At 46.8% G+C, this 24,327-nt stretch overlaps 1 pseudogene; it reads right to left on the reverse strand.

Annotated features, from left to right (window-relative positions):
- Positions 1–1,496: 1,496 nt before the first annotated feature.
- Positions 1,497–24,327, reverse strand: LOC131703105 (reticulon-4 receptor-like 2; annotated as a pseudogene).

Consider the following 24,327-nt stretch of genomic DNA (forward strand, 5'->3'; position numbering starts at 1 on the left):
ACTGGCTCACGAATGGCCGCCAGGGCTCCTGTATGCATTTCCACCGATTTCGATGCTCCCCGCCTTCTTGGAGAAGGTCAGGGTAGAGCAAGCGACAGTGATCCTGATCGCTCCTCGGTGGCCTCGGAGGATATGGTTCCCGAGTCTAGTGCAGTTGTTGCACTGTCGCCCGAGGGAGCTCCCTCTGCGAGCGGAACTGTTGTCCCAAGCCCAAGGAGGGCTATGGCACCCGAAACCCAAGCTCATGCAGCTATGGGCTTGGCCCCTGAGCGGGAGCGCCTGTCAGCCTTAGGGCTTTCGACGGCGGTTATATCCACCATTCAGAGTGCGAGAGCGCCCTCTACTCGGTCGCAATATGCGTATAAGTGGCAATTGTTTCAGAGTTGGTGTCTGGCTGAGGGCCATGACCCGGTCTCCTGCCCTATGGCAGTGATATTACAGTTTCTGCAGAAGCTGTTAGATGAGGGTAAGTCTCCCTCTACACTTAAAGTGTATTTGGCCGCTATTTCGGCTTGCCATGTATGCATTGACGGGTTATCACCTGGTTGTCATTTCCTGGCATCTCAGTTCCTAAAGGGCGCAAGATGCTTGCGGCCTCCAAGGTCGACCAGTTTACCGTCATGGAGCCTTGATGTGGTGCTAGAAGCCCTTACCAAGGCACCGTTCGAGCCTCTCCACAGTGTGGATATGAAGTTCGTGTCTATTAAGACTGCGTTTTTGCTGTCAGTGGTGTCAGCAAAACGTGTGGGCGAGTTACATGCACTTTCGGTACATCCATCATGTACTTGTTTCGCAGGAGACGGTTCTAAGGTCTCCATGCGTCCAAATCCGGCCTTTTTACCTAAGGTCATATCCCCGTTTCACATGAACCAACCAGTCGAGTTGATGGCGTTCCATCCTCCTCCTTTTTCTTCCCCAGAGGAAGAGCGGTTACACATGCTCTGCCCTGTGCGGGCATTGAGGTGTTATATTGATCGCACAAAGACTGTGAGGCAAACAGAACAGCTGTTCATATGCCATGGTTCTAAAATTTTGGGTCAGCCGTTGTCTAAGCAACGCCTTTCTCATTGGATAGTGGATGCTATTCAGTTAGCATATGATTCTATGGGCCTTCCGCCACCAGGGCAGTTGAAGGCACATTCCACTAGGGGTATGGCAACATCCTTCACGGCCTGAAGGGCAAAAGAGGAAGTGACTCTCCGCGCGCTGCGTATAGTAAGCTCCCAGGGGGGCGGGCTTACATGGCAGCTTGCGCGGAGGCCTATCGGCAGCTTTGACATAAAGCTCAGCCAATCCCTACTGCCTGACGGCAATGTCCCATACCTTGATGGTTATTTTCTCTTTCAGGGAACCGGGGTTGCATCCGCAACTTATCGTTTCGATCCCTCTTGTGAGATTGGCGAGCGGCCATTACTCTTTTCTACTACATGAGGCCTCGTGTAGTTGCAGATACCGTGTGGAGAGCTGTTCTGGTGCTGTAAGGAGACCCCACGGGCCTAGCAGCTCGGCTGAATCGGCTGCATACCCCGGCATCCACCGCGGTTCTCCCGCCGACCTTCGGGCTTGGAACAGCGCCTACCCGGCCCCGATTGACTCAGCACCGGTGTAACCACCTCCGTGCCGACCGCACCCACCATCGGCACCGACTGTCTCGGCACCGAGTGTTCGGCACCGACAGCGTTCTCCTCGGCGCCGATCCCGCCTAGTCGCCATGTCAGTGCAGTCAACTGAGTCCTCCGCTGGTTCCACCAGGGCGACCAGTGCGCGACGAAGCTGCCCAGTCAGGATGAGCACCGGTCCTGCGCCAGATGCTTAGGGGCAGACCATGCGGTCAAAGCACTGGCAGGTGAGTTGGACTGCTCTCCATGCAGGAAGTTCTCCAAAAGAACTGAACGCAGGAGAGCAGCCCCAACCCCAGCAGAGTATCTCTCCCCAAGCCATGGGAGAATGAGGTCAGTGTTTCAGGGTCCTCCGCAGAGGTCCTCTAGGACCCCACGTCGGATTAGAACTCATGACCCCTTGGGTTACATTTATTTATTACACAAATAATATTATCTCTACATCTGTGAATAACTTATTTTAACATGCTTATGTGTTTTAGTGGTGGGATTTAATTTACCAGCATCAGCCAAATCAATATTGTTGTGCTACATGTATTCATTTATAGCAATATTTATTCAAACATTTTAATAATTTCTATATTTAAAAAAGTATGTATTTCTACGTGTATTTGTTTACATTTGCATTCATGTATTTATTCATTTATAAAATCGTGCTGTGTTTTGTACTTGCTCTTATTAGAACTGAAGTCACTGAGCCCGATCTTGGATAGATTTGCGCACCACTTAAACGGCCGTTATGTGCAAATGCGCATAATTTTCTATATTTGAAACGTCCTTTTGCGCGTCACAATCCATTCTGCGCTGTGCAGAAATAAAATGTATGCATCGCACAATATGGGGGGAGTGGCCGACAATATGCGTGATCCTGCTATTTTCAAAAGTATGTGCCAAGCACAAAACCAGTTTTGCGAGGCATAAAATAACGCTTTTAAAAAGCAAGCGTTCACTCCGCGCACATCCCCCCAGGACTCACACAAACACGGAACAGCAGGAGCTTTCCAAGGTACCGCTATGGGAAACACCCCGCGAGTGCACAAGACTCCATCCACATCTACAGTGGGACTATTATATGGTGATTACAGGACAGGAATTCAAAAGAACGATTGCGATAGTTGCTTCACTGTTTTAAAAAAAAAAACATGTTTAAAAAACAATCTGCAGGAAGCTGCTATCTCAACCGCTCTTTCAGACTGAAACATAGGCTACTATTAACTTTTCTAAGCAAGCATTCTTGGTGCTGCAAGAATAGCTCCCAAAACAGAATGGAGAGTACAGTACGGTATGTGACATAGACCGAGCTGGCAAATACAAAACAACTGTCTGGAGAAGGAGCGGGCTCTGGAGGCAGGGGAGCGTAGCGGAGGTAGAGCCAGTCTTCTAGTGCAGGTGGAGTGGAGAGGTCGAGTGGGGGTGTAGGGAGAGATGAGGGTCTGGAGGTAGCTGGGTGCAGTCTGGTCAAGGCATCTGTAGGCTAGTACAAGAGTCTTGAACTGGATGCGAGTGGTGATCGGGAGCCAGTGGAGCGAGCGGAGTAGTGGACTAGCGTGGGCGAAGCGAGGCAGAGAGAACACCAGGCGGGCAGCAGAGTTCTGGATGAGCTGGAGCGGATGGGTGGCGGACGCAGGGAGGCCAGCCAGGAGGGAGTTGCAGTAGTCTAGGCGGGAGAGTACCAGGGCCTGGACCAGGAGCTGGGTAGCATAGTTGGTGAGGAAGGGTCGGATTCTTCGGATGTTGCTGAGGAAGAATCGTCAAATGCGTGCCACAGTGGAGATGTGCTGGGAATAAGAGAGGCAGGGGTCCAGGGTGACTCCAAGGTTCTTAGCTGAGGAAGAGTGTGGTAGATTCCAGAGGAATAGAGATAGAGAGATCAGAGGAGGGGGAGGAGGAGGGAAAGAAAAGGAGGTCAGATTTAGAGAGGTTGAGTTTGAGGTGATGCAAGTGCATCCAGGAGGAAATAGCAGACAGACAGGTAGAGATACGGGAGGAGATGGTGGAGTCAGAGGTGGGGAAGGAGAGGAAAATCTGAGCATCATCAGCATAGAAATGGTATGAGAAACCATAGGATGCGATGAGGGGGCCCAGGGAGCGGGTGTAGAGAGAGAACAGGAGAGGACCCAAGACTGACCCTTGGGGGACTCTAGTTAAGAGAGGGTGAGGTGTGGAGGTTGCTCCACGCCAGGTTACCTGGTAAGTGCGGTTGGAGAGGTAGGAGGAGAACCAGGCCAGAGCAGTGCCAGAGATCCCCAGGTCAGCAAGAGATGATAGTAGAATAGAGTGATCAACAGTGTCAAAGGCAGCAGAGAGGTCGAGGAGAATTAGGACAGAGGAGAGAGAGGCAGCTCGGGCACATTTAAGTGAGTTGGTGAAAGACAGGAGGGCGGTTTCAGTGGAGTGAGCAGAGCGGAAGCCAGATTGGAGAGGGTCAAGCAGAGAGTGGTTGGACAGGAAAGCAGAGAGCTGGCGGTGTACAGTCCGCTCGAGGGTTTTGGAGAGGAAGGGTAGGAGGGAGACAGGACGGTAGCTCTGGATGGAGGTGGGGTCGAGGGTAGGTTTTTTGAAGGCAGAGGGGAAGATACCAGAAACTAGAGATGTGTTGAGGAGGGAGGAGATGAAGGGGAGTAGAGCAGGAGCAGCAGCTTGAAAGAGGTGAGTGGGGAGGGGGTCCAAGGCACACGTGGTGGGTTTGTGACCCTGGAGCAGGGAGGAGAGGTCAGAGTCTGAGAGGGGCAAGAAGGTGGAGAAGGAGGGTGAGTTAGTAGGGGTTGCAGTGGGTGTAGGAGTTGGAGCGGGAGGGGGTGCGGGGGAGGGAGAGGTGTTAAAGAGTTTGCGGATATCTGAGATTTTAGAAGAGAAGAAGGAGGCAAAGTCATCAGGGGAGATAGAGGAGGGAGGAGGAAGGGGGGGAGGGTTTAGGAGGGAGGAGAAAGTAGAGAATAGTTTACGTGGGTTGTTAGTGGAGGCTTGGATTACAGATTGGAAATAAGCACATTTAGCAGAGGAGAGAGTAGAGGAGAAGGAGGAGAGGAGAGTGCGGTAAAGGTCTAGGGCAGCAGGGAGGTTACGGCGAGAGGTGACAGTGGGGGTAGGAGGAGCAGGGAGAGGGGGGAGAGACAGAGAAAAAGAGATGAAATAGTGATCATAGAGGTCCAGGGGGTGACAGAGAGGGTGGAGGGGCAGCAGGCCCTGGAGAAGGTGAGGTCCAGTTGACGGCCAGCTTTGTGGGTAGGAGGGGACGGAGAGAGACAGAAGTCGAAGGAGTGCAGGAGAGGGAGGAATCCAGCAGAGTGGCTGGGGTTGGAGAGATGGATGTTGAAGTCACCCAACAGGACAGTCGGGGTAGACAGAGAGGGGAGGGAGGAGAGTAGATAGTCGAGTTCATCCAGGAAGTGAGTGAGAGGCCCAGGGGGGCGGTACAGAACAACGAGCAGGAGTTGACAGGGAAAGGTTAGTTGGACTGCATGAAATTCAAAGGTATTGACAGAGAGCGAGATGAGATCGGAGGGGACAGAAAAGAGTAAGGAGGGAGAGAGGAGAAGACCCGTCCCACCTCCCCGTCCAGTGAGACGCGGGGTATGGGTCAGGACGTAGAGAGAGGACAGGGCAGCAGGAGTAACAGTGTTATCAGGGGACAACCAGGTTTCAGTGAGAGCAAGGAAATCGAGCGAGAGGTGGGAGGCAAAGGCAGATATGAAATCAGCTTTGTTAGCAGAAGAGTGACAGTTCCAGAGTGCACCAGAGAGTGTGCGAGAGGGGGGGAGAGGCAGAGAAATGAGGTTAGAGGGGTTGGAGGAGCAGCAGCGGAGGGAGGGCAGAGGACGAGGACGAGAGGACAGAACAGGGATGTGAGAGACAGTCATAGCAGGGCAAGCAGGACAAAAGGCACAGTAGGAGCAGTAGGGTGGAGGGTACAGACCTGACTAGTAGATAGCTTCTTCTAGAGCCCAGTTAGGTTTGGATCTATTGGAATAGCGTCTCAGCGCAGGCCTCCCCTTGCTGGACTCCCACAGCTAGACTCCCGGCTCTTTTGTTGAGGCTCTTCTGTTGGCTGGCGCAGAAATAGGCTGCTTAATATAAAAAGAACAACTGCGTGGAAACCAATCAGATAGCAAATCAACTTCTGTACAATTAAACCACTCACCTGGTACTAATCACACACCAACTCAGCTAATTCAAACACCACCTTACAAAGTTACCAAATGTAGTTAATTAAAAATTACTTGAAGCAGGAACTTGCCTATCTGCCTCAGTCCCTGGTTCCTGTAGACTGACCACTATTATATGCCAACCCTTAAATGGGTTCCACCTCACTTTGCAAGGGGACTGGCACAACTGCTAACTGCTCTATTGACAATACTTTTACACACTTCAAAGGGGATCACACCACTACAGGAGACTGTGTGGAGACCAATCCAAATGCAAACAACTCTCTTCAAGTTAATAAACCACCCTCCCTGATAATTACAAATTGCAAATCACCTTATTATTCAAATAACCACACTACCTGGTTTAAAATCACATACACACACTCCTCCCTAAATTGAAACACCAACTAATAATGATACTTAAATTGATAATTAAAAATTAGTAGGAGCAGGACCAATTACCTATCTTGCCTCAGACACTGGTTACCTGTAGACTCCCACAGCTAGACTCCCGGCTCTTTTGTTGAGGCTCTTCTGTTGGCAGGCGCTTCTGGCTGGCGCAGAAATAGGCTGCTTAATATATAAAGAACAACTGCGTGGAAACCAATCAGATAGCAAATCAACTTCTATACAATTAAACCACTCACCTGGTACTAATCACACACCACTTTACAAAGTTACCAAATGTAGTTAATTAAAAATTACTTGAAGCAGGAACTTGCCTATCTGCCTCAGTCCCTGGTTCCTGTAGACTGACCACTATTATATGCCCACCCTTAAATAGAGTTATATTTAAGAGCAAGTAGTAACTGCAGTAGAGTATTTAATTATGGATGGACCAAACTTGCAGGTCGCCACTGTCACATTTTCCAGGAAATCACGGCTAATACTGAGAAAGAAAACAGATGAGAACCTAACAGAAAACTAGTGAAAAACACTGCATTGATTACCTGAACGGGTCAAATGTAGACTACTGAATTGCTGAATTGTTGGGGGAGAGTGGCGCATCCAGCTGAGGCGCTTCATCTGAAATGCAGGGTGTGCCCTATAGCCTGGAGATCGCTGTTTCCAATCCAGACTATGCCATCGCCGACAGGAACGCCGAGGGGGCGGCACACAGTTTGCCGAGTGCCACACGGGTTGGGAGGGCTTAGGTCAGCTTGGTAATCATTGTCTCAACAAGCTCCAGCGACTCCTGTGGCGAACGGTCGCCTGCGAGTTGTGGGCGGAACTGCGTTTCCTCCAACACCGCTACAGCCAGGTGCGGTTGTCTTTGCTGTTGCAGTGTGACAAGAGGAGGGTGGCTGACGGCATTTGTTTCAGAGGATGCGCATGATGAGTCTTCGTTCTCCCGAGTCGATACGGGAAGTTGCAGCAGCGCCATAAACAAACAATTGGATATTCCAAATTGGGAGCTTTTTTTAAAAAAAATATTACAACAAAAAAAATAAATAGTTAAGCTTCAAAAAATCTATTTTTGACTGAGCGAGTTAAGTGTGTACGGTATCCTGACAACACAACACGTTGAAAACACAGAAAAGACGCTGAGAAAAAAAAAAGTTTCCTATTTCCTGTTTAACTAAGAAAATACAATAAATAAAGATTATTCTCTTACTTGTCTTCCTGCCATATCCCCTCGTTTTTTCATTTTTTCGTTTTTTTTCTGTTTGTTGTTGGGCTGCCATCTTGGTAAGAGCTTGTCAATTGTCGCATGTGAACACATTCCCTACCAAAATGTCCAGTACAGTACAGTACCGTGCTGTTAGATTAGACTGGACTGTATTGAATTAGCTGGCTCTCAGATCACCAGTACAGTACCGTGCTATTAGATTAGACTGGACTGTATTGAATTAGCTGGCTCTCAGATCCCCAGTACAGTACAGTGCTGTTAGATTAGACTGGACTGTATTGAATTAGCTGGCTCTCAGATCCCCAGTACAGTGCTGTTAGATTCGACTGGACTGTATTGAACTAGCTGGCACTCAGATCACCAGTACAGTACAGTGCTGTTAGATTAGACTGGACTGTATTGCATTAGCTGGCTCTCATATCTCCAGTATAGTACAGTGCTGTTAGATTAGACTGGAATGTATTGAATTAGCTGGCTCTCATATCTCCAGTACAGTACCGTGCTGTTAGATTAGACTGGACTGTATTGAATTTGCTGGCTCTCAGATCCCCAGTACAGTACAGTGCTGTTTTTAAAATCCATAAAATGTTGTAAATCTTAAATTCCTGAGGTCTAACACTTATGAAAATGAATGAACAAAATAAACAAATAAAAATACATAAATGAAAAAAATCAATACACAACTTTATAAACAAATTCCTAAAATTACACAAATTCAGTCAATCCAACACCTTTAAAAAAAAAAAGTACAAAGTAACACGGAACAGTCCATTATATTTAGTATAGGGGGTGATTGATCTAAGGCTATTGTGCATATTATTATTATTATTATTATTATTATTATTATTATTATTATTATTATTATTATTATTATTATTATTATGATGATGATTATTATTATTATTATTATTATTATTATTATTATTATTATTATTATTATAGTATTATTACTAGTCCAAACTCCCTCACCCCTCTCTTTGACTGCACCTAAATGGACCAGTCCCTTAAAAAAAAAAGAAAAAAGTCATTTTCCACTGAAATTAAATAAAATACACGCAATTTCAAACTAAAAAGAAAACAGTTTCAAATTGTAACACCTGAAACACATTTTGTGTATATATATATATATATATATATATATATATATATATATATATATATATATATATATATATATATATATAATCTTTAAACATCTTAAAACAGTTGCAGAATATTTTGTAGGGATTTTCATAGCAATTAAGAAAGTCAAAGAGAGAGAGAGAGACATAACTGGGAAAAAAATGGCAAAATACTTTAAAAGAAGTGTAATTTGTAATTCATTATGAACAGAGCTGCACAGAGCAGGTCTATAGGAAACTCAACACTGCAGAACTGCACAGAGCAGGTCTATAGGAAACTCAACACTGCAGAGCTGCACAGAGCAGGTCTATAGGAAACTCAACACTGCAGAGCTGCAAAGAGCAGGTTAAAAGGAAAGAGAGATCAACACTGCAGAGCTGTACAGAGCGAGTCTATAGGAAAGACAAAATTTCTTTTTTTTATATAACTTTTTAGATTATTTCCTTTTAAAACAGTGCTTTCCCTGGGTCTCTCTCAAACACTTTCAATGAGACTCCCTATCGCACAGGAGTTTCAGTAAGACTCCCTATTACAGAGCAGTTTCAATAGAACTCCCTATTGCACAACTGTTTTAATGAGACTCCCTATCACACAGCAGTTTCAATGAGACTGCCAATTGCACAGCAGTTTCAATAAGACTCCCTATCACACAGCAGTTTCAATAAGACTCCCTATTGCACAGCAGTTTCAATAAGACTCCCTATTGCACAGCAGTTTCAATGAGACTGCCAATTGCACAGCAGTTTCAATAAGACTCCCTATCACACAGCAGTTTCAATAAGACTCCCTATCACACAGCAGTTTCAATGAGACTGACAATTGCACAGCAGTTTCAATAAGACTCCCTATCACACAGCAGTTTCAATAAGACTCCCTATCGCACAGCAGTTTCAATGAGACTCCCTATTGCACAGCAGTTTCAATAAGACTTCCTATCACACAGCAATTTCAATGAGACTCACTATCACACAGCAGTTTCAATGAGACTCCCTATTGCACAGTGTAGGAAACTCAACACTGCAGAGCTGCACAGAGCAGGTTAAAAGGAAAGAGAGATCAACACTGCAGAGCTGCACAGAGCAGGTCTATAGGAAACTCAACACTGCAGAGCTGTACAGAGCAGGTTAAAAGGAAAGAGAGATCAACACTGCAGAGCTGTACAGAGCGAGTCTATAGGAAAGACAAAATTTCATTTTTTTTATATAACTTTTTAGATTATTTCCTTTTAAAACAGTGCTTTCCCTGGGTCTCTCTCAAACACTTTCAATGAGACTCCCTATAGCACAGGAGTTTCAGTAAGACTCCCTATTACAGAGCAGTTTCAATAGAACTCCCTATTGCACAACTGTTTTAATGAGACTCCCTATCACACAGCAGTTTTAATGAGACTCCCTATCGCACAGGAGTTTCAGTAAGACTCCCTATCACACAGCAGTTTCAATGAGACTCCCTATTGCACAGCAGTTTCAATAAGACTCCCTATCACACAGCAGTTTCAATGAGACTCCCTATTGCACAGCAGTTTCAATAAGACTCCCTATCACACAGCAGTTTCAATGAGACTCCCTATTGCACAGCAGTTTCAATAAGACTCCCTATTGCAAAGCAGTTTCAATAAGACTCCCTATCACACAGCAGTTTCAATAAGACTCCCTATCACACAGCAGTTTCAATAAGACTCCCTATCACACAGCAGTTTCAATAAGACTCCCTATCACACAGCAGTTTCAATAAGACTCCCTATCACACAGCAGTTTCAATAAGACTCCCTATTGCACAGCAGTTTCAATAAGACTCCCTATCGCACAGCAGTTTCAATAAGACTCCCTATCACACAGCAGTTTCAATGAGACTCCCTATCACACAGCAGTTTCAATGAGACTCCCTATCACACAACAGTTTCAATAAGACTCCCTATCACACAACACTTTCAATGAGACTCCCTATTGCACAGCAGTTTCAATAAGACTCCCTATTGCACACCAGTTTAAATAAGACTCATTATCACACAGCAGTTTTAATAAGACTCATTATCGCACAGTAGTTTCAATGAGACTCATTATCGCACAGCAGTTTCAGAGCAGAGCTGGTCTATAGGAAACTCAAAACTGCAGAGCAGTAATTGAATCGTAATATCTTTTCAATATAGACTTTAAGGGGAAATTCACACATGCTCTTCACATGGTTTCAGGAAAAAGAAAGTGAAGGGTGAGAGAGAGGGAGAGGGTGAGAGTGAGGGAGATAGAGAGGAGAAAGAGGGACGTGTCTGGACAAACGCCTCTGGATTTCCCGTTTGCTTCTTTCAAACAATCCAACTTGTAACAACAAATAGTGGAGTCTTTGTTTTCATATTTCTCCCAGTAGTCTTGCTCTTTAACTTTCGTCAATGTGGACTCAGCTTTGTAACTTTTGGTTTGACTTTTATCTGGACTGATGTAACTGTTGTCTTGCTGTTGTCCTTTCTTTCCATCCAAGCCTTTAGATTTGTCCGAATTCCCCCCGCTTGCCTTGCCTTGCCCGATTTGGGGAACCACCATCTCGTTCTGGTGCTGAAGGTGTAAGTGACGCGGGCTCTCGGATAGTAAGGCATCATGGGGCAGGGAGCGAAATCGATTTCTCTCAAGAACCTCAAATCTAGACCTTTCCTCTCCTCGGGACCGGCACAGAGGAGCTCGGAGCTGGAGATCCGGACCTGACGGAACCATTCCCAGAGAGGGCGGGCCTGGCAGGAGCAGCTCCAGGGGTTTCCGTTGAGTCTGAGGAACTGCAGGGACGAGAGATCGGAGAGGTCCGAAGCAGGGAGGTCTGTTAGGGCGTTGTTGAAGAGGAACAGGGTGGTGAGGTGACCCAGGTCCCTGAAGGCTTTGCGGTTGACCTGTCGCACTCGGTTCTCGTGGAGGAGGAGCCTGTCCAGGTTGACCAGCCCTCTGAAGACATTTTCAGACAGGACTCGGATTCGGTTGCCGTGGAGGAAGAGGTGAGTGAGATTCACCAGGTCTGAGAAGAGATTGTCCTGAGAGGGGGAGAGAGAGGGAGGGGGAAGGGGAGGGACAGAGATTGGTATTTGGCACATGAAAATTCAGTACTACCAAAAAGTTGTATGTTAAATTATGAAAATAAAATTATTTGTGTTATAGCTCTCCTGTATGTATCTGCCTCCTGTCACCCCTCCCCCCCAGGAGCAGGGTTGAGACAGACTGTATTAGATAGGATAGAGGGGGCTCTCCAGGAGCAGGATTGAGACACATTGTATTAGATAGGATAGAGGGGGCTCTCCAGGAGCAGGATTGAGACACACTGTATTAGATAGGATAGAGGGGGCTCTCCAAGAGCAGGATTGAGACACACTGTATTAGATAGGATAGAGGGGGCTCTCCAGGAGCAGGATTGAGACACATTGTATTAGATAGGATAGAGGGGGCTCTCCAGGAGCAGGGTTGGAGACGCACTGTATTAGATAGGATAGAGGGGGCTCTCCGGGAGCAGGATTGAGACACACTGTATTAGATAGGATTGGGGGGGGGGCTCCAGGAGCAGGGTTGGAGACGCACTGTATTAGATAGGATGGGGGGCTCTCCAGGAGCAGGGTTGGAGATGCACTGTATTAGATAGGATGGGGGGGATGGGGGGGGGGGCTCCAGGAGCAGGGTTGGAGGCGCACTGTATTAGATAGGATGTCTCTCTCTCTCTCTCTCTCTCTCTCTCTCTCTCTCTCTCTCTCTCTCTCTCTCCTGGATGTGTTGCAGCAGGTTGTCCTACAGGTAAAGGAACTGCAGGCTGTAGAGTTTTTTGAAGATGTTTCCGGGCAGGGTCCCCAGCTGGCAGCGGTATATGTGCAGGCTCTGCAGCTTGTCCAGCCCCCGGAAGGAGTCAGGATGGAGGGTGCGCAGGGAGGGGTTATCCCCCAGGTCCAGCTCCTCGAGATCTCACATGTCGCTGAAGGAATCTGGTTTGATGGAGCAGATGTTGTTGGAGTAGAGCCACAGGACCTGATGAGAGGGAGAGAGAGAGGTGGGGGAGAGAGAGGAAGATCATTTTCAAGCTCAATTTCGAGTTACAGTCAAACCTGTATTAAGAGACCTGCACTCAAGGGACAGTCAAATAGTGTCTCTTAAAAGAGGGACCCCCCCCATACATTTTCTATTTGTCTCCGACATCCTACCTTCCTGTAATTATATATGTATGTTTAAAAAACTCTGTAAAAGACTACATATATGAACAAAATAAGTACTGGAATTGAATTACATTTAGATTATTGTGTGGGCTTGCACGTTGTTGTTTCGGAGGACAAAAGCTTGAGTGCGTTTGTCTATCTCCAGCCGAGAAGGAGTCACTGCAGGGGAGATCGCAGCAGCAGCAGTGGTGAGGCAGACATAGTCTTAAAAACAATTTATAAATTGGGGGAGAAAAGGGGGTTACAAATAATTGTGAAGTGTGAACAGGGCAAGATGGTACCTGTGTCTGGAAGCCGAAGGACTGCGCCCGCAGCTCTGTGATGCGGTTGTTTTGGAGGAACACTCTCTGGCTGTCGTAGGGAATGCCGGCCGGCACCGCCGAGAAGTTCTGAGACTGGCAGCTGACCGTCATCGGGGAGAGGTAACAGACACACAGCCTGGGGCAGGAATAGGCAGGGCTAGGGGAGCAGACTGCCAGCCAGAGCAACAGCCAGACAGACACCGAGCCTGCGTGGGGAGAGAGAGGAGAGTGTGAGAGAGGAGAAGGGAGGGGAGAGAGATAGACTGATAGATAAACAGAATGACAGACAAGACAGAAAGGCAGATAAACAAATAGACAGACAGATTTGAAGTCATGTCTCAATGAACATTTATTCAGTTGTCTGTCATAGATCTCTCTAAGAGTGACCCCTGACCACCAGTGACCCAATGATATAATGTTTTCAGCACATAACAGAACTGACTGGGCAAACAGTCACTCAGAGAGAGGCTCGGAAACTTTGGTGACATTTATAGAAGAACCTGAATACTCGGAAAAACAGGAACGCCTTCTATAATTCAGGAAAGACAATGAATAGAGGAGAACACTGTCTCTATCTCAATGTGTGTGTATGTGCTCCAGTGTGTGTATGTGTGTCTCAGTGTGTGTCTCTCTCAATGTGTGTGTGTCAGTGTGTTTCTCTCTCAATGTGTGTGTGTCTCAGTGTGTGTCTCTCTCAATGTGTGTGTCTCAGTGTGTGTCTCTCTCAATGTGTGTGTGTGTGTGTGTCTCAGTGTGTGTCTCTCTCAATGTGTGTGTGTGTGTCTCAATGTGTGTCTCAGTGTGTTTCTCTCTCAATGTGTGTGTGTGTCTCAGTGTGTTTCTCTCTCAATGTGTGTGTCTCAGTGTGTGTCTCTCTCAATGTGTGTGTGTGTGTGTCTCAATGTGTGTCTCAGTGTGTTTCTCTCTCAATGTGTGTGTGTGTGTCTCAGTTTGTTTCTCTCTCAATGTGTGTGTCTCAGTGTGTGTCTATCTCAATGTGTGTGTGTGTGTCTCAATGTGTGTCTCAGTGTGTTTCTCTCTCAATGTGTGTGTGTCTCAGTGTGTTTCTCTCTCAATATGTGTGTGTCTCAGTGTGTTTCTCTCTCAATGTGTGTGTGTGTCTCAGTGTGTTTCTCTCTCAATATGTGTGTGTCTCAGTGTGTGTCTCTCTCAATGTGTGTGTGTGTGTGTGTGTCTCAATGTGTGTCTCAGTGTGTTTCTCTCTCAATGTGTGTGTGTGTCTCAGTGTGTTTCTCTCTCAATGTGTGTGTCTCAGTGTGTGTCTCTCTCAATGTGTGTGTGTGTGTGTCTCAATGTGTGTCTCAGTGTGTTTCTCTCTCAATGTGTGTGTGTGTGTCTCAATGTGTGTCTCAGTGTGTTTCTCTCTCAATGTGTGTGTCTCAATGTGTGTCTCAGTGTGTTTCTCTCTCAATGTGTGTGTGTTTGTGTCTCAATGTGTGTCTCAGTGTGTTTCTCTCTCAATGTGTGTGTCTCAATGTGTGTCTCAGTGTGTTTCTCTCTCAATGTGTGTGTGTGTCTCAGTGTGTTTCTCTCTCAATGTGTGTGTGTGTCTCAGTTTGTTTCTCTCTCAATGTGTGTGTCTCAGTGTGTGTCTCTCTCAATTTGTGTGTGTGTGTGTCTCAATGTGTGTCTCAGTGTGTTTCTCTCTCAATGTGTGTGTGTGTGTGTCTCAATGTGTGTCTCAGTGTGTTTCTCTCTCAATGTGTGTGTCTCAATGTGTGTCTCAGTGTGTTTCTCTCTCGATGTGTGTGTGTGTCTCAGTGTGTTTCTCTCTCAATGTGTGTGTGTGTCTCAGTGTGTTTCTCTCTCAATATGTGTGTGTCTCAGTGTGTTTCTCTCTCAATGTGTGTGTGTGTCTCAGTGTGTGTCTCTCTCAATGTGTGTGTGTGTGTGTGTGTCTCTCTCAATGTGTGTGTGTGTGTCTCAATGTGTGTCTCAGTGTGTTTCTCTCTCAATGTGTGTGTGTGTCTCAGTGTGTTTCTCTCTCAATATGTGTGTGTCTCAGTGTGTTTCTCTCTCAATGTGTGTGTGTGTGTCTCAGTGTGTTTCTCAATATGTGTGTGTCTCAGTGTGAGTCTCTCTCAATGTGTGTGTGTGTGTGTGTGTCTCTCTCAATGTGTGTGTGTATCAGTGTGTTTCTCTCTCAATGTGTGTGTGTGTGTCTCAGTGTGTGTCTCTCTAAATATGTGTGTGTCTCAGTGTGTGTCTCTCTCAATGTGTGTGTGTGTGTGTGTGTGTGTCTCAATGTGTGTCTCAGTGTGTTTCTCTCTCAATGTGTGTGTGTGTCTGTGGCAAAGTGGCTGGTAAGGGGAACAGGTGTAGCGGTGATGCGATGCAGGAGTGACAGGCAGACAACGGTAATTTTGTGAATAAGTGTTTATTGTGCTGTTTCCAGGTCTGGCGACCGTCAAATAATAAATCCCCGGCAGTACACAACAATGTGTAAAGCACGGGGAGCGTGAATAATCCCACACAGTCCTGAACAGAAAAACAAAGGCACGGTCATCAGTCCTGGGTGAATTCAAACATGCAGGTGCTCTGTGCAGTGGTGCTCCGGATAGTGCTTTTGTGGCGACAGCTCCGGAGGTGTGCTTTAACTGTCTAGTAGTGCGAAAAAAGACAGACAATTACAGACAGACAGAAATAACACACAACACATAACACTTAATTCTTTTTATATTTCTGAGAGCTCCTCTCTCAGTCCTTCTCTCCTCACGTTTAACCCAAACGAAGGAAAAGAACAGCGTTACCCTGGCCCCTATATGTAATCCCGCATGATATCTAGGTAAACGGTTGCAGCTGCCTTATTACTTGCAGCTGCCCCTCATTTACCTGTCAAATCAATACGGTCTTACAACAGAGTCTCGCTTCCTTCCAGGCTGACCCACTTCGCGGTCCCGGAAACGAACTGTCAGGCCAGCCCTTCCAGATACTTCTCCTCCCGTTCTTTAGCGCCCTCACAGATCGGGAGGTAGATTTATCACCAGAACTCATTGTATTTCTGTCACATATCCCACCGCTCAGAGTGGAGCCGAAGGAACACTCGGCTGAATCTACCTTTCCCATTGCTCCCCCCTCCCGGGAAAAATAATCCGCATTTTGGTGGTCTTTCCCCGCACGGTGTACCATATGGTACATGAAGGGCTGCAATGCCAGATACCACCGAGTTATCCGGGCATTGCTGTCCTTCATTGTGCTTAACCACTTGAGTGGGGTGTGGTCTGTGACAAGATCAAATGAGTGTCCCAGCAGGTAGTATCGTAAAGAGTGAGTAGCCCATTTAATGGCCAAACACTCTTTTTCGACTATGGAATAGTTACGTTCCCGAGGTAACATTTTTTTGCTCAGGTACAATATCGGGTGTTCTACTCCAGCTACTTTTTGGGACAAGACTGCACCCAAACCTACATCCGAGGCGTCGGTGTGGAGGATGAATCTCTTGGTGAAATCTGGGGTAATAAGAGTGGGGGCCTGGCAAAGTTTACGCTTAATCGTATCAAACGCCCCCTGACACTCAGCTGACCATTTAATTAAATTTGGAGCACTCTTTTTGGTGAGGTCGACTAACGGGTTAACCACTGTGGCGTACTCGGGGATGAAGCGGCGGTAATAACCGGCTAAGCCCAGTAGTGACCTCACCTGAGTCTTGATTTTGGGGATCGCTGCATCAACCAAAGCCTGGATTTTGGTGACCACAGGTTTCACCCTTCTATTTCCCATTACAAATCCCAAATATTGAGTCTCTATTTTGGCAAACACACATTTTCTCAAGTTAGCTGTCAGCCGGGCTGCTCTTAGAGACTGAAGAACGGCTGCAAGCCTAGCCAAATGCTCTCGCCAGGTGGAGCTGTAAATCACCACATCATCAATATACGCTGCTGCATATTCATGATGTGGGCGTAAAACCTGGTCCATCAGTCTCTGAAAGGCAGCGGGCGCACCATGTAGCCCAAATGGCATGGTTTTAAAGTGGAACAGCCCTTCTGGTGTTGAAAATGCAGTTTTCTCTCTGGAGCTGCGGGTTAAAGGGATTTGCCAGTATCCCTTCTTCAGGTCCAGAGTGGAAATAAACCTCGCTTTTCCCAGTCTGTCTAAAAGCTCGTCGACCCGAGGCATGGGATACGCATCGAACTTAGCAATAGCGTTCACCTTTCTGAAATCCACGCAGAAGCGGTTGGTGCCGTCTTTCTTAGCCACTATGACAATGGGGCTGCACCACTCGCTCCTGGAAGGTTCAATTACCCCAAGCTCGAGCATATCCCATACCTCTTTGCGCACGCCACTTCGTCGACTTTCCGGGATCCGGTACGGTCTCTCTCGCACTGTGACACCTGGTGGAGAGATAATGTCATATTCAACTAAGTTTGTTCTGCCGGGCACGTCAGAAAAAACATCGCTGAACTCTTCAATAAGCTTACGCAGCTCTCTTTGCTGATCCGGAACCAACTGTTCCCCCATCGAAATCGCTCTTGTGCTCGGGGTCTCTGGAGAGGGGCCTAAATCATCCTCCATATTGCCTGGGGCTATAAATAAGACCTCCCTTGCCTGCCAGGGCTTTAACAAATTAACATGGTAAATTTCACGTTCATTCCGGCGATCGGGCTGTCTAATTTCATAATTTACTTTCCCTATAGCCCGAATCACCTCATACGGCCCCTGCCATTTAGCACACAGTTTTGATTCTGATGAGGGAAGTAGCAACATTACCTTGTCCCCTGGTCGAAAGGTTCGAATTTGTGCATTTTTGTTGTAATGCTGCTGCTGTCGGTGCTGAGCCGATCTGAGGTTGTCTCGGGCCAAACGACCGACCAAATCCAGGCGATCTCTTAGTAGGAGCACATACTTCACTACATTTTTAGACGAGCCTTTGTGCTCCTCCCACCCCTCTCTCAGAAGGTCGAGAATGCTGCGAGGCTGCCGGCCGTACAGGAGCTCAAAGGGGGAGAACCCCGTGGAACTCTGCGGCACTTCTCTCACCGCAAAAAGGAGGTAGGGAAGAAGCGATGCCCAATGTTTCTGCTCTTGTGTTACAAATCGCCTCAGCATCGACTTTAAGGTCTGATTAAAACGTTCAACCAGACCGTCCGATTGTGGATGACGTATTTTCAATATTTTGTACACCTGCTGTAACGTATTTGACAGAAAATTGGTTCCGTGATCGGTCAAAATCTCCTTGGGGATCACTACTCTAGCCATAATCTGCACTAACTTGGTGGCTATTGCAGCGGCACTAGTGGACCTCAATGGAACTGCCTCCGGGTATCGCGTTGCATAATCCACCACCACTAATATATGCGTGTACCCGGAGTCAGAAGGTAGCAAAGGGCCCACTATGTCCATTGCAATGCGTTCAAAAGGAGTGGAAATAATCGGCAGTGGGACCAAAGGGGCAGGGGCAGCACCTCTACCCCAGCTGGGGGCCAACCTTGGTCTCCATGGGGGGGAGGCAAGGGGGCCCAATGGGGTCGGTGTTCTAGGAGGTCTGGGTCCCTGGAACGCGGGGGGGTGGTGGTGGTGGTGTTGGAGGAGAGGGAGGGAGAGGTCGGCTGCTCCGAAGGGCAGGGGCCGACAGGATCCCGATCCGGGCAGAAGTCAGGGAGTCCTCGAAGTCTTCAGCCAATTTGACCGCCTCCTCCAGGGTGTCGGGATTGTGGCGCCGTATCCACGCCTGGGTTTCGGCGCCGACCACATGGCAAAATTGCTCTACCACAATGGCTTCCCCCATCTGCTGGGCGGTCTTCTTCCCGGGGGTCAGCCAATGCACCATGTGGTCGCACAACCGCTCTGCAACCACCCTGGGGCGTGTCTCCGGGGCTCTCCGGTACTCCCTAAACCGAGCCCGGTGGGTCTCTGTGGTGATGTTCAGCCGGCGGAGGATAGCCTGCTTGACCAGGTCATACTCGGTGGCGTGATGGTCGCTCATGGCTTGGTAGGCTGCCTGAGCCTACCCAATCAGACAGGGTCCCAACTGGCTGGCCCAGAACTCCCGCGGCCAAGCCGCCGCGGTAGCCAGCCGCTCGAACGCCACCTTCGGGGGCGACATCAGCGGTGTTGTGGTAGGGGTCGTTGCTGCGGCAATGGCCAGCCCTACCCGTTCAATGAGCGCCGTGTAGCGCTCCTCCCTCCTCCTCTCCTCTGCGCCGCGTCTGCTCTCCAGCGCCTGCAGCAGCTCCGCCAGTGCGTTGCGATCCATGATCCCGGATCTGACACCAAGTGTGGCAAAGTGGCTGGTAAGGGGAACAGGTGTAGCGGTGATGCGATGCAGGAGTGACAGGCAGACAACGGTAATTTTGTGAATAAGTGTTTATTGTGCTGTTTCCAGGTCTGGCGACCGTCAAATAATAAATCCCCGGCAGTACACAACAATGTGTAAAGCACGGGGAGCGTGAATAATCCCACACAGTCCTGAACAGAAAAACAAAGGCACGGTCATCAGTCCTGGGTGAATTCAAACGTGCAGGTGCTCTGTGCAGTGGTGCTCCGGATAGTGCTTTTGTGGCGACAGCTCCGGAGGTGTGCTTTAACTGTCTAATAGTGCGACAAAAAGACAGACAATTACAGACAGACAGAAATAACACACAACACATAACACTTATTCCCTTTTTATATTTCTGAGAGCTCCTCTCTCAGTCCTTCTCTCCTCATGTTTAACCCAAATGAAGGAAAAGAACAGCGTTACCCTGGCCCCTATATGATATCTAGGTAAACGGTTGCAGCTGCCTTATTACTTGCAGCTGCCCCTCGTTTACCTGTCAAATCAATACGGTCTTACAACAGAGTCTTGCTTCCTTCCAGGCTGACCCACTTCCCGGTCCCGGAAACGAACTGTCAGGCCAGCCCTTCCAGATACTTCTCCTCCCGTTCTTTAACGCCCTCACAGGTCGGGAGGAAGATTTATCACCAGAACTCATTGTATTTCTGTCACAGTGTCTCAGTGTGTTTCTCTCTCAATATGTGTGTGTGTGTGTGTGTGTGTGTGTCCCAATGTGTGTCTCAGTGTGTTTCTCTCTCAATGTGTGTGTGTGTGTGTGTGTGTGTGTGTGTCAATGTGTGTCTCAGTGTGTTTCTCTCTCAATGTGTGTGTGTGTCTCAGTGTGTTTCTCTCTCAATATGTGTGTGTCTCAGTGTGTTTCTCTTGCAATGTGTGTGTGTTCCAGTGAGTGTATGTCTCTCAATGTGTGTGTGTCTCAGTGTGTGTCTCTCTCAATGTGTGTGTGTGTGTGTGTGCTCCATTGTGCATATGTGTGTTTCTCTCTCAATGTGTGTGTGTGAAAGCCTGAACACATTTCACTCCAGATTAGCACTCTCACACAGCAGCACATCAGCAGCACGGTGGAAATGACTTCATCAGGAACAAGAATCCACTTTATTTATGGTGGATCTGTTGATCTACAAATCTGATTATAATATTTTATTATCTTTAACAATAATAGGGGACTCCCGAGTGGTGCATCCTGTAAAGGCACACCCTGGAGTGCAGAATGCACTGTTTCGAATCCGGGCCTATGCCATCGCCAGCTGTGGCCATGAGCTCCTAGTAGGTACCTAGGGGATTCCTAGAGGATTTCCAAGGGGCTCCCAGGGACAGTGCACAATTAGCAGAGTGCCACTCAGGCAGGGGGGCTCAAGTCAGCTGGGTAATCACGGTCTCACCACACACCAGTGACTCCTGTGGGTGGCCAGACGCCCGCCTGCCTGCCTGCCTGCCTGCCTGTGAGCCGGCTCTGTTACACTGGGCTTGCAGTGTGAAAGAAAGAAACAAAAAAACAAAGAAAGAAGAAAGTGGACAGCTTGACTTGACAGCTTGAGTGCGCTTGTCTGTCTCCAGCCTCTCCCAGCCGAGGAGGCTTCACTGCGGGGGTGGGGGGTGGGGGGTGGGGTGGGGGAGGTGGGGAGGTGGGGTGGGGGGTTGTAGAATCAGTGAGACAGGGGCTGTCTTAAAAACAATTGGGCATTCCAAATTGGGGAGAAATCACGGGGTAAAAATAATTGACGATTTTTAAGTTTTTAAGACAGCCCCTGTCAGTGAGACAGGGGCTGTCTTAAAAACAATTGGGCATTACAAATATGGGAGAAATCACGGGGTAAAAATAATTGACGATTCCAAAAAAAAAGAAACTAAACTTTGATATGCTTTGATGTTAACATTTGAGGGGGTGACTGCTTGAAAAGGCATCTGTGACGGGGGACTGCCTCGTCTTTATGAACGTGGGTGGGACTGGCAGGGAGGGGGTTAAATTCCTCCGTGCCAGGAAAACATGTGGTAATGTGGCTGGAGCCCTAATTGAATAATCAGCAATTATTGATTAATTGGGCTCCAGCCACAGGGGATAAAAGCCAGGGGAGAGGCCCTGGCTAGGGGGAGTGTTCTAGAAGAAGAAACAAGACTGATTTGTGTGTGCTATTTTTCTGTTTGTTTGTTTTTGAATCCAGTGAAGGCAACGCCCAGCCTGGAAACCTTTATTTTTGTAAGTTTTGCTTTTTTTGTTTTGTGTTTATTTTATGTTTAAAACCTTTTTGTTTGGCCCTTGTGCTGGTTTATTTTGTATTTTTGTTTATTAAAAACTTTATTTTTGAACGTTTAAACTGTTTCTGAGTCTCAACCTCGGTCATTTCCTGTCACAGCATCCCTCAGACAAACGGTTATAAACTTCTATCTATCTTTCAGTCTCCAGAATTCCAGTGATTAATTTGTTGATTCATTCATTAGTTCATCCCTTTACACTTCCAAACGAGTCACTCGTTCTCGCTTTCCCTCTTGCTGTTCTTTCTCTCACTTCCTTTTCCTCCCTCCTTCTCCCTCCCACTCTGTCATTAGTTTGTTTAATTTATTTATTTACACATTCATTCACAATTTGAGTGATTCACTATTGCCCTGCAAGCTGTTTGAAAACCAGAATGATTGGTTTACATCATAGACACGCAGAGACACAGGTGCACATTCTAAAACACGCACACAGTGACACATGCACAGAGAAATACGCACACTGACACACAGAGAGACATGAACACGCGTACACACAGGGAAACACACACACACTCACTGAGACACGAACACACACACACACACACAGAGGGTATACAACTTAATAATTAGCTTGTCAGCTCGTAACCTGCTGATGAAGCCCTATGGCATAAACTTCAGTTAAAAAAGACTATGCCAGTTTCAATAAGACTCCCTATTGCACAGCAGTTTTAATGAGACTCCCTATTTCACAGCAGTTTCAATGAGATTCCCTATTGCACAGCAGTTTCAGTAAGACTCCCTATTGCACAGCAGTTTCAATGAGACTCCCTATTGCACAGCAGTTTCAATAAGACTCCCTATTGCACAGTAGTTTCAATGAGACTCCACATTGCACAGCAGTTTCAATGAGACTCCTATGGCACAGCAGATTATATGAGACTCCTATGGCACAGCAGTTTCAATGAGACTCCCTCCTATGGCAAAACTTCAGTAAAAAAAGACTCTGCCAGTTTCAATGAGACTCCTATGGCACAGCATACATTCTACTGTTTAGCAGACTCTGATATTTTATTTCTTAGCAGACACCCGTATCCAGGGTGACTTACAATTGTGATATTATTTTTTACATACAATTACCCATTTATACAGTTGGGTTTTTTAATGGAGCAATCTACGTAAAGTACCTGCTTGCTCAAGGGTACAGCAGCAGTGTGTGTGTCCCCACCTGGGACTGAACCCACACAAGAGCCTCCGGTCAAGAGTACAGAGCCCCCCTGACCACTACTCCACACTGCTGCTCCAGATATTGATTGAGACATCTGAAATCTCTTTATAATACACAGCAGCAGATACTGATATTGATTGAGCATGTCTGAAATCTCTTTATAATACACAGCAGCAGACACTGATATTGATTGAGCATGTCTGAAATCTCTTTATAATACACAGCAGCAGATACTGATATGGATTGAGCATGTCTGAAATCTATTTATAATACACAGCAGCAGACCCTGATATTGATTAAGCATGTCTGAAATCTCTTTATAATACACAGCAGCAGACCCTGATATTGATTGAGCATGTCTGAAATATCTTTATAATACAGAGCAGCAGATACTGATATTGATTGAGCATGTCTGAAATCTCTTTATAATACACAGCAGCAGACCCTGATATTGATTGGGCATGTCTGAAATCACTTTATAATACACAGCAGCAGACCCTGATATTGATTGAGCATGTCTGAAATCTCTTTATAATACACAGCAGCAGACCCTGATATGGATTGAGCATGTCTGAAATCTCTTTATAATACACAGCAGCAGACCCTGATATTGATTGAGCATGTCTGAAATCTCTTTATAATACACAGCAGCAGACCCTGATATGGATTGAGCATGTCTGACATTTCTATCAAACGGAAAAACGACTAAAAATAAGGAATACTAAAAGACCATGTTCGCAAACTCAAAACAAGCGATACAAAGAAATACATACATAGACCAAACCCGTATATTTAATAATATAATATATATTTTGTTGAATATATATGTGAATGATCAAATATATAACATTTCAAAGTACATAAATGAATATTTGAAAAGAGATAAAAAAAAATAAACAAACGAAGTCTATCTGCTCATTTATAAGTTGCTCCTCACTGCGTGTTAAACTTAACAAAGACTTAAAATAATGACAATAAATAAATAAATAAAACACATCATTGTCAATGTAAATCCATACTGCTATAAGATTCAGTATTTATTTTTACTTAACTTTGACATTTCGAGTACGGGAACCGCTTCGTAAATTCGACCGAGTCCCCATTTCTACTCTGTGCCGGGTGTATTCGTGTGCGGCGCTGCTGCTGCTATCTCTCCGCTGGAGTCTGGTGCTCTCTTTCGGCTCGACTGCGCCTATTATAGAGGGCAACTGCCTACGAAGCACTTGGGGGCTGCGACGGGAAACCCACACGGGCCAAGCCGGGGCATTGTGCGCTAAAGGCGGGGGACAAAACCCGGCACTGTGCCCGCTGACGGAGCTCAGAAGCGAGGGAGGGAGTGGGGAGGAGACTCCGAGGAGGTCTATAAAAAGTTCAATTTCTCTGCTAAATATCAAAAGAAAAGAGGAAGGGATGAATGAAGAAAGGATGAAAAGAAGACGTCTGCGTCAATTTTTAATGCTATTCCAAATTAATACGGATCTTATTTTTTTTTTTTACTTTGAAGGTTATGCGCTCTAAGACACGGCTCACACCGCCGTTCACTCGCAGACTGACAGGCGCTCCGATACGGCAGGAAAGTTATAGGGGAGCCGCTGCAGGATTGAGGCTCTCTTTAGGACCAT

This window comes from Acipenser ruthenus, chromosome 32, assembly GCF_902713425.1.
Source record: "Acipenser ruthenus chromosome 32, fAciRut3.2 maternal haplotype, whole genome shotgun sequence".
Lineage (NCBI taxonomy): Eukaryota > Metazoa > Chordata > Actinopteri > Acipenseriformes > Acipenseridae > Acipenser > Acipenser ruthenus.